The sequence below is a fragment of the Xiphophorus hellerii genome, chromosome 24 (assembly GCF_003331165.1).
Source record: "Xiphophorus hellerii strain 12219 chromosome 24, Xiphophorus_hellerii-4.1, whole genome shotgun sequence".
Classification (NCBI taxonomy): domain Eukaryota; kingdom Metazoa; phylum Chordata; class Actinopteri; order Cyprinodontiformes; family Poeciliidae; genus Xiphophorus; species Xiphophorus hellerii.
In genome coordinates, this window is record NC_045695.1 from 12,867,395 (window position 1) to 12,876,862 (window position 9,468).

Genomic DNA, 9,468 nt, shown 5'->3' on the forward strand with positions numbered 1-9,468 from the left:
AAATGAAGTGAGCTCTGCTACGTGAGCGCTGAGGATTAGAACAAGCAGAAACTATTATTAGTGGTTTATTGTGTTGCTGAGCAGAAACTTGGTGCAGCTTTGGCTATTTTATAAAAGTCTTTATAGATAAAACTGAATCTGATCAACTTGAAAATCTTTATTAATTTAATGAAATAGTCATGGAAAAAAATCTTGAAATGTTTAAACATAAATAATCTTTAAACTGAAATGTGAACTGGTTGTTATTTTCCATTTATTTCCTGGTAGTGATGATCAGACAGGATTCTTCTCATTAGCAACACACCTCTGCTGTGAGAGGGGGCGGAGCCACAGGTGGGTCCGGTTCAAGTTCTGGAGAATCGGGTCCAGTTCGTTCCGACTCGGTTTGTGTGAACAGAAGGAGAAGCAAAGATCTGATCAGGTGAGTTTTAACTCCACATTCTTCTGGTTTCCAGTCCTGACTGGGTTTTCTCTCTTTGAGCTGCTGGACAGAACCAGAACCAGAACTGGGCCTGGTTCTGGTTCTGGTTCTGGTTCTGGTTATGATGCAGAGCTGCAGCACCTGGTTTCAATCAGGAACTCTGATTTTCTCTGAGTTTTCATCTGTAACCCAGACAACAAGCTGAGTTTGCTCCCAGTTTCATAGTGGAGTCAAACTGGTACCAGTAGGTTCTGAGTGTTTGTGGCCCGGCTGAGATATCTGGGTTCCTGATTGGTGGATGGAAAATATTTCAATATGAAGTCAATAATTTATTGATCAGAGAGGATTTCTCTGGGCTTTTATCAGTAGAAAATCCAGATTGAATCAGACATTTTGGATCAAATGCGTTACTTTATGGACTTTCTTTAATATGGAAAACTTGACCTCTTTCTGACCATCGCTCCATTTCTGAGTCTTTCTGGTTTTAAATGTTTGCTCATTAGAAAATCATAAAATTGTTGGTTGAATCACAGCAATAATTTCCACAGCTGTTTGCCAACTTGCTAGGAAAGTTGTTTTATGTATTTTATATTTGAGTCACTGAATACAATCACGGACATTTCAAATATCCATGTTTTTCCTTTACTCTGATTTTGTTTTAATGAGGAAAATCAAAGTCCCTGGTGAATTAATGAATGAAACGTATTCATACCCCTTTAAATTTCTCACTCTGTTTCATTGCAGCCATTTGCTAATCTCAGAAAAGTTCATATTATTTCTCATTAATGTATACTCAGCATCCCCTCTTGACAGAAAACATATAGAATTGTAGAAAGCTTTGTAAATTTATTAAAAAAAGAAAAACTGAAACATCACATGGTCATAAGTATTCAGACCTTTTGCTCAGTAGAAACCCCTTTTTAGCTTGTACAGCCATGAGTCTTCTTGGAAATGATGCAACTAGTTTTTCACAGCTGGATTTGGGGATCCTCTGCCATTCCTCCTTCAGAACCTCTCCAGTTCCATCGGGTCGGATGGTGAATGTTGGTCATAGAGTTGGATGCAGGCATGCATAACAAATCACATTTTATTTTAAATATATTTACATTTTTCAAGAGTACATTGCCAATATACTATTACAGAATTGTACAAATTGTCAATATATTCAAAATTTGCAGACAACATGCTTATGAAAATTAGTACAATGAAACAATAGGTACACTTTAGAGGAAATGTGACAAATATTTAACCAAGGACAGAGTATTGTTTTAATTTAATATCACAGTATTCCAGTATTATTGCAAACATACTGACATTTCTCCTTCCTAAGAACAGTGAGGATCAACGGCAGAACATTCCCATTCACTGCACTTTACAGAAACCTACAAAAAAGAACATTTGTATTTTAAAGAGTACAGAAAAATGGCAAAGAAAAAAGTCTGACTTACAATTTTAAGACGTAGCGGACTCGCTGTGCATGTGACATCATCAGAACTGATGATGATTGGGACCGGATGCCTGGGCTGGGAAAACATTTCTAGGTTACTTCTTTACCTGTTTATGTTAGAAGTAGAAAAAATAGTCAGCAATATGATAGAATCAGTTGATGTTGAGGCATCAACTATGAAGCTGTTTTCAGTGAGGTCTTAAGGGAGACAATCTACCATCAAATCTTTCCATCCATGATCTGAACACGTTGATCCCTGCAGGGTGGTGAGGGGGGCCGGTGGGGCCCAGCTCCAGCTGTCACCAGACGAGAGGCGGGGTTCACCCTGGACAGGTCACCAGTCCATCGCAGGCACTGAAAGCTAACAACTGAATAAAACGTATGAAAGAGAAATGATAAATTAACAAGGAGAATAAATGATGTCCAATTATTTTAAAATCAAATCATGTTTATTAATTGCAGTGATTTATAATTGCTGACGTCAGAGACTCAGAACCTGGTTTTAGAGGAAGAATTGAGCTGAATCAGGAAAACTGAAGTATATTTTGAGGTTGTCAGTAACATTCCTCTGTGGGATCCAAAAGTCAAGATTCTGAGAGTAGCGTTGTTGTCTTGTAATAGGAAGGGCGTAGGTTCGATTCCATCTTCCTCTTGCCACATGTCAACGTGCTTTGGCACCACTGTTTGTATATGTTGGACCTCCCAGCTGTGGTGTTTATCTGTATATGGCAGCCTGAGTCTGTTGAATGTGTAGGTCACTCATAGCACAAAGGCTTCAGCCTGGATGTATTATTGAGTTTTAAATATATAACAAGTTTTCAGACTCTACACTGGTTTCCAAAATATAAACTCTCCAGCTTTTATTTAGCAGCTGAACCAAAATCTGCAAAATAAAAATCCAACTGTTTTGTCAGTTGATCCGAATCTCCGAGCGCAGAGTGTCCTTGCTTTAAATTCACTTAAATGGATCCATGATTAGCTGTAACAATTGATATTTGAGAAATATATATTTTAGAGGTAAAAACAATACAGTAGGGTTTTTTTATAAATAAATGTTAATAAAATATTGTCACATGGACATCCAGGTTGTTGAATTGTACTTAAAAGTATGTATGTGTATATATGTTGTAACAGATAGTAGACTAAAGTAAATTAAGAATTTTCTAAATTAAGTATGACGCAGATTGTTTATGGATTAAATCTTATGCATCCTGGAAACAAATCGCCAGAGAAGCCAGGACGAAATTAAAGGGTTTTTGCTCTCAGGAAAATCTGGATGAAATAAATCAGCAGATCCAAAACAGTCTTGATAAAGTGAAACAGAATTATGAGTTTCTTCAACGTAATTCTTTAAATACTCCAGATATTGTGCAGAAACTAGATGCCTGTACTATACTAACAAATGAGATTTATGATCTTGTGTGTAAGCGTTTAGAAGGGGGTATTGTTGAAGAAAAATTTAATCAAGAAGTTGAAAAGGAAAGAGCGCGAGAAGTCTTAAATAGAGACGAATATCAGTCTGTTTTTGGAGAAATCTCTACTGAATGTTCTTCATGTGGTTCATCAATTACCAGCTCCAAAGTTTCTCAAGGGCGTGTAATGGCAGAAGCTGATCTTGCGGCTAAAAAGGTACAAGTTAAATCCATGTTGGAGATTGAAGCTCAACATGCGAGAGTCAGTAAGCTTGAATGTGACTGGAAGCGTCATGAGTCCCAGATTATGGCAGAAATGAAGCAGAAGGAAGCTGAAGTGCTACAGCAGCTTGATGAGGAGAAGAGCAAGTTAAAGGTAATGCAAACAGATATGGAAGTTAAAATGGCTGCAGCTCGGCTTGATGTTTATAGCAGACTTGAAGATGGGGTAGAAGGGGGAAATCTTGATTTTAAGCCTGAGGTTAAATCAGTGCAAATTTTAAAACACCCAAGAAAGTCAGCTGCAAGGGCTGCATCAATTCTACCACCTCAAGCTCTGAGATTCCTGCAGTAAACTTGGCTGAAGCCTTAACGAGCTCATTGAGTTTAAGTCGCCTTCCTGTTCCTGAACCTGCCATATTCTCAGGTGACCCTTTGAAATTTGTGGACTTTAAGATATCATTTACAACTTTAATTGATTCAAAATCCATCTCTGTTGGGGAAACAATGTTGTATTTGAAAGGTTATCTCTCTGGAGAAGCCCGAAAGGCTGTGGAAGGTTTCTTTTACAGAAGCTCTGAGGATGCATATGAGGGTGCTTGGTCAGTTGTACAGGACAGATATGGAAACCCATTTAGGGATAAACTTATGTCATGGCCAAAGATTGCACCAAATGATCCATTATCTCTCAGAGATTTTGCTGACTTTTTGAAAAGTTGTGAAGAGGCTATGCCTCAAGTAAAAGGACTATCCATCTTAAATGACTGTGAAGAAAATCATAAGATGTTGAAGAAATGACCAGACTGGGTTGTACGTAAATGGAGTAGAGTTGTTGTTGAAGTGCTTGAAGCGTGTGGAGAATATCCATCTTTTGAATGTTTTTCTAGATTTATACAAAAGGAAGCACGTATAGCATGTAATCCTATTGCTTCTCCATTTTTGTTAAAGTCTAAAACTTCTTCAAATGATCTTTCCAGGAAAGCTAAGACTTTTAATACCAGTACGGAGTTCAAGAAACAAGAAACTGGTCATGTTCTGAAATCTAAACTGCCTTGCTTGGTTTGTACAGACATATCACACAGTGTTGCTAAATGTCCCAATTTGCAGTTAAATCAATGGAAGACAAAAGATCATTTATATATCAGAACCATCTTTGTTTTGGATGTTTAAGGAAAGGCCATTTATTGAAAGACTGTAAAACGCGGCATGTTTGTGGAGAGTGTAGACGACATCATCCTACTTGTTTACACAAGGACAGAGTGAGATGTCAGGATGTTGGTCAGCAGTTTTTCAATCTCTCCAGAAGAAACAGCTCAGGTTTCTCACAGGTTTTATCTCATGCACTCACCCGAAAACATTTCTGCCACATCAAGTATTATTCCAGTTTTTCTGTCCTCTGTGAAGGATCCTGGGAAAGGAAATACTTACTTATGCACTCCTTGTACTCAGAGTGACTCCTCCTTTGTTTTAGAAGATCCGTTGCATTTGTTTGGCCAATCACGATTTTTTAACGTCTATAGACACAATTTAGAAAATGGGCAATTTTTGCAGTATTTCTGAAATATAATTAGATTTCAAAGACCAACATCACATTACTGTTATGCAAAGACCTTACAACTGCATCTACTATTTATTTATTTAATTTTTTTTACCTCTGTGCTTTTACTCTAAAGTGAAAGAAAATTTGTTCTTAAGTGAACAATTGTTCACTTAATTTATTACTACAGGTACTTCAACTGCAAAGGCCAGATCTGTTATCTATTTTGGGTATACCAGAGAAGATACCAGAAAATAATTCACAAAGTAAAATGGCAAAATAATAAATACAAGGACTTTTTTATGATATTGAATTTTATTCTTTTAAAGAGCTTCATTTTCCTTTTTGTAGTTTTTTTTAATGTAATGCCACTCTCGGTGAAGGCATTATGTCCTTTTTGTAGCCAACAACTTTTATTACTCTAACTTGATAAAAATACAGTTCAAACATTTAATTTCCAAAATGTCTACGGTGTGCTCTGAGAAAAGATTTCACCAATAACTGAAGGAGGGAAAAAAAATAAACTTTTAAATCTGGAGTGTTTTAACATTTCACAGAAACAAGAAAGATTCAGGCTTTAAGAGCTAAAATCTTAAAACCTTGAACAGTCAAAGAAAACAAGCCAGGTTAGCTTAATTTGCTGACAGGAAATAAGAAAACCTAAAATGTTTTAAGAAATGAACTTGTTTTCTTGACCAATTGGAGGTTCTAGAGGAAGAATTCTGAGAAATCAGTGTTTTATATAATAATATTATATATATATATTTCTCCGACTTTGTATTGCTTTTTGAGGCTCTAAAAACCCCCGTGTCGATACGGTCAACCAGTTTAATCATTGGGTAATTAACCATTCAGGTAGCAAGGGACCAATTGCTCAAACAGATGTTGCCTGGCATCTAGAGGGATGACTTAACAGCCAAAGAGGTCCTTATCTTCTGCTGAGTCATGAATAATTCATGTGTTGTGTGTGTGTGTGTTTTTTTTCTTCCAGTGTAAGTTGATCATTCTCCATTTGATGAGACCTGAAACTTTTTCACCTCACCCCGCATGAGGACATAAAATGGAAGTCATGTAACACTGTCGTTTGAAAAATGGATTTTCTGTGTCATTCATGTTTTAAGATATTCCTGTACACAGATATTCTGTACTGTTTTTGGTAGATCGGGTTTGCATACATCAGTCATCTGATGTATCATTGTGTGTGTGTATATATGCAATATATACAGTTATCATTTTTTAAAACCTTAAAAAAAACTGTTCATCTGGACTGAAATGGGTTCAGATCCAAACTGATGAAACTTGAATTATGGAAGATGCAGTTATTTTTGGCCTGTTGGATAAACTTTTGCTGCTCATACATGATGCATATTTCAGTGATAACTTAGAAAGTGTTGTTGGTCCATGAAGACCTGTAAAACTCACCAATCATGCCTTTAACCCACTTTTCAGATTTAGCAGGGTTCTATTGTGCTACCATATGTCTGGATTCAAATTTCTTTCTGTCTTTTTTGTTGATTTGTGAAGCAGTGTACAGAAAATGTCTGACCTGTTACTTTCTAAACCTTTAATTCAGTTCATTATTCCAAGTTGGGAAGCGTTTGGCAGCTCAGAGACGGCCGTCGTTTATCTCAGTCTTTCCAAATGTCCCAATTCAAAGGTACCTCAATTCAAGCTTGAAGTACCTGGAGACCAATCAGAATTGCCTGACATTTTTCCATACTAAACAGAGCAGACTGGTTGATAATGTTTTCCAGTTGAAAATGAAGTGAAATCCACATGGCTTGATTTCTCCCATTAAAAGAGTTTTTTTTTTCTTGTGCTTTATAAAACTTCTGCTGATTCCAGGAGCATATGAGTTTGTCCATGTAAATATGTCTATTGTCATCCAAGTCTGATGGGGTGCACATGTGTAATTTTCCATCTTATTTGCAAAAGGTTATTCTGTGTGTGTGTGTGTGTGTGTGTGTGTGATTTATACATGATTAAAAGCTTCAGTATTTGGAGAGGAGTCCGTGTGTGTTGCTATATGCAGGCCTTACTCGTCATTTCTGGCTAATTCGACACGATAATTGATGTTTCAGGACTTGCAAATATGGATCTGGAGAATATGGATTACTCTGGAGGGGCCATCGATTGTTTAAAATGTCTCTGAAAAATAGGATGGCATTTGTTTTTAATTCTTCCTTCCAGACACATCACTGTTTTTTTGGTCATGTGTACTTAGTATTAAAATGATGCGGAAGCAACACACATCAGAGAATGAAAATGTTGCAATAGGTACTGTATATGTATATATTTTTTCCATTCAATGACTCTATTTAAAAAAACAAAACAATCTGACCATCAGAGAGGTTAAATTCCTGAATTAAAATTTTGTTTTGCTTTCCTTCTGACACAGCAAAATCTTTCTTGGCATAATGTATGCTGTGAATCATGACCACACCATGCATCTAGCATACAGACTTTTTAATGAACAGAGAATACTTAAAGTAGATTGTTAACTTAAGTTAACCTTTTTACCTGGTGAAGGCTTTTACTAAAAATTTACCAAGTTGACACCATAAATATAACTCCTTGTGCCGGGAGTTATCATAAAAGGGGGCAGTTCAATAAATGTGATTAGCTGAAGGCGGCTGGAAACACTGAAAAACCATCTTCAGCCATCCCTTAATGAAATTCAAAAATTATTTATTGATTCCAAAGGGAAATTAAACTTACCTCATTAATTCAACTTCGTCAAAGAGTTGGGTGTTGGCATTAAAGATCTTTCCTAGCGGTATGTCTGAAATCGAATTTGAAGAAGCCTCTGACTGAAGACACCATTTTTCCAGGACACTCATGAAGCGGATGGTCATGGTTGTCCATAATTTTCTTCATCCTTCTTTGCATTATCTCCAAACGTTATACAGTCGACCCCAAAACATAACCAGCATTCTTTATCAGGATTTTGAGCCTTTTTATGTTTCTGGGTCTGATGCTGCTACACCAACAGCTGCCTGCAGAAGAGATGAGACCTTTAGATTGCTCAAAAATTACAGTCTCCTCTGCCCCTTCTTGTAGACGGCCTCACTACTGCATCTGCAGTCTGGTGTTCAGGTGAACACAAGGGTATTCATATTCCTCAACCATCTCCACTTCTTCTGCCATGATGGGAACAGTGTTTGAGCTAATCCTGTTCCTCCTGAAATCTACAATCATCACATTTCTTTTGTTCACATTCAAGATGAGACGATTTTATTTTTGATAATACCAAATAAAATAGGTAAAAACTGGCTCACTATTTCAACTTACAGGGTTTTACAAACTGCCTGTGTCCATTTCGCAGCATGTGGACCCATACACTTCAGCCTGTCCCGAGGTCAGGGCAGCTATAATTGGCATTCAAGGCCTTTTCTCTCCCTGGAGAGGTCTTTGTTCAGTCAAAATCCCTGGGACATAAAGGAAGCGCTGGCCTCAGCACAGATTCAGAGTCCAGACAGTGAGGATTCACATACCATGCATGAAAACGAGTCCTAAATGGCAGACAGTACAAACTATTATCATTATAAACCCAGAAATATTATATATTGCAACCAGTTAGAAGTTGATATGTCACTTAGCTTAATTAATTTATATTTGATTATCAACTATTTGAATATATGTCAACCTACTGAATATTTTTAATTTGAATACATGCTTTAGCAGTTAAATACTATTGATTTTTATTTGTCCAATTGTTGACCTACTATAATGAACACATTCTGGGCCATTCTTATGGGCTATAGAATACATAAATTTTATTTGTTCGCAACCACAAACCTTTGATGTATTGGTTAAAAGTTTCTAAAATAGATTTAGCATTGGCTGCTACACCTTTTCAACAACGGAGAAGTTAAAATAGCATCGGTTCCATTCTAGCTAGCTGTTAGCTTTAGCCTAGCTGTTAGCTTCTTCGGAGGTGTATTTCGGTCTTTATGGGTAAAGATAACAGCTAGCCACGGCAGAAACTACCGACATTCAGGGTTACATAAAGCAGAAAAGACACCGACATAAAAGTTAGGAGAAGTTAGAGTCTTACCTGACGGAAACAACTTTTGTTAGCATCTTTATCAAGGATAAACCCAGTTTAGTGGTGGAAGATAAAATTAAATACTGGTCTAAATGGGACCAAGATGAAAACCAACTTTTACTATTTTGAAACAACGCCAATCTCAAAGTTTATACTAAACAGTTTAATGGCCTTTAAGTTTAAGCTAACAAAGTAAATTCACTGATTATTGACAGGAAATGGAGCTAGAAGACTGCGCTGCTAATCACCTAACTGAATATCTACTAATGAAAAGAATATTTAAAACAATTCCTGCCAGTTTCCTTGTAATTAGCAATTCAATGCAAACATGACAGTTTAAAGGTTCATAAATAGTGTTGGCATTAACAACTATGATGCTTTTAT

General features: G+C 36.7%; 1 long non-coding RNA gene across 1 annotated transcript; it reads left to right on the plus strand.

Annotated features, from left to right (window-relative positions):
* Window positions 1-372: 372 nt before the first annotated feature.
* On the plus strand, window positions 373-6,153 carry LOC116715999 (uncharacterized). The gene is made up of 2 exons (XR_004338335.1): window positions 373-421; window positions 6,028-6,153. It is a non-coding gene; the product is annotated as an uncharacterized LOC116715999 (long non-coding RNA).
* Window positions 6,154-9,468: the final 3,315 nt, after the last annotated feature.